At 47.4% G+C, this 1,859-nt stretch overlaps 1 pseudogene; it reads right to left on the reverse strand.

Annotated features, from left to right (window-relative positions):
* Positions 1–1,500: 1,500 nt before the first annotated feature.
* Positions 1,501–1,619, reverse strand: LOC134963274 (5S ribosomal RNA; annotated as a pseudogene).
* Between the last annotated feature and the right edge of the window lie 240 nt (positions 1,620–1,859).

Genomic DNA, 1,859 nt, shown 5'->3' on the forward strand with positions numbered 1-1,859 from the left:
GGAAAAACACACTACAGGCTAATCCAACTTTGATGTAATGTCCTTAAAACAAGTCAAAATGAGGATCAGTAGTGTGTGTGGCCTCCACGTGCCTGTATGACCTCTCCACAACGCCTGGGCATGCTCCTGATGAGGTGGCGGATGGTCTCCTGAGGGATCTCCTCCCAGACCTGGACTAAAGCATCCGCTAACTCCTGGATAGTCTGTGGTGCAACGTAGCGTTGGTGGATGGAGCGAGACATGATGTCCCAGATGTGCTCAATTGGATTCAGGTCTGGGGAACGGGTGAGCCAGTCCATAGCATCAATGCCTTCGTCTTGCAGGAACTGCTGACACACTTCAGCCACATGAGGTCTAGCATTGTCTTGCATTAGGAGGAACCCAGGGCCAACCGCACCAGCATATGGTCTCACAAGGGGTCTGAGGATCTCATCTCAGTACCTAATGGCAGTCAGGCTACCTCTGGCGAGCACATGGAGGGCTGTGCGGCCCCTCAAAGAAATGCCACCCCACACCATTACTGACCCACTGCCAAACCGGTCATGCTGGAGGATGTTGCAGGCAGCAGAACGTTCTCCTTGGCATCTCCAGACTCTGTCACGTCTGTCACATGTGCTCAGTGAGAACCTGCTTTCATCTGTGAAGAGCACAGGGCGCCAGTAGCGAATTTGCCAATCTTGGTGTTCTCTGGCAAATGCCAAAAGCCCTGCACGGTGTTGGGCTGTAAGCACAACCCCCACCTGTGGACGTCGGGCCCTCATACCACCCTCATGGAGTCTGTTTCTGATCGTTTGAGTAGACACATGCACATTTGTGGCTTGCTGGAGGTCATTTTGCAGGGCTCTGGCAGTGCTCCTCCTGTTCCTCCTTGCACAAAGGCGGAGGTAGCGGTCCTACTGCTGGGTTGTTGCCCTCCTCCGGCCTCCTCCACATCTCCTGATGTACTGGCCTGTCTCCTGGTAGCGCCTCCATGCTCTGGTCACTACGCTGACAGACACAGCAAACCATCTTGCCACAGCTCGCATTGATGTGCCATCCTGGATGAGCTGCACTACCTGAGCCACTTGTGTAGGTTTAAGGGAGGTCATACAGGCACGTGGAGGCCACACACACTACTGAGCCTCATTTTGACTTGTTTTTTTGGACATTACATCAAAGTTGGATTAGCCTGTAGTGTGTTTTTCCACTTTAATTTTGAGGGTGACTCCAAATCCAGACCTCCATGGGTTAATAAATTTGATTTCCATTGATAATTTTTGTGTGATTTTGTTGTCAGCACATTCAACTATGTAAAGAACAAAGTATTTAATAAGAATATTTAATTCATTCAGATCTAGGATGTGTTATTTAGTGTTCCCTTTATTTTTTTGAGCAGTGTATTTATAAATAAAAGTTTTTTTGTTGTTTATTGTGTCCGTATGTAAATCGGTAATAATGAAGGAAGTTACAGAAAGCAGATCTGCTGTTAGTGTTTGGCACGGAGCCACGCAATTGACACCAATTCTACAATACTTGGTATTCTCAGGAGATCTTTCATCTAAGTACTAACCAAGCCCACCACTGTTTACCTTCCAAGATCAGATGGTATTGGGAATTAGCAGTGTGGTATGATAGCAGTAATTATCTGGATCTGACTCTGGGATCACTAATGAGAGTCCACATAGCACATTGAGATGTGCTGAAGAAGGGTAATCTCAGCATGTGTACCTAGATAGGTTTTGGCAAGAAGTAGTTGGAAGAAAAGTATAAAGCGGATTTGCTGTCTCCATTAGACACAGTGGGGGTCATTCCAAGATGATTGTAGCTGTGCTAAATTTAGCACAGCTACGATCATTCACACTGACATGCAGAGGTACACC

Source organism: Pseudophryne corroboree, chromosome 9 (assembly GCF_028390025.1).
Source record: "Pseudophryne corroboree isolate aPseCor3 chromosome 9, aPseCor3.hap2, whole genome shotgun sequence".
Taxonomy (NCBI): Eukaryota; Metazoa; Chordata; class Amphibia; order Anura; family Myobatrachidae; genus Pseudophryne; species Pseudophryne corroboree.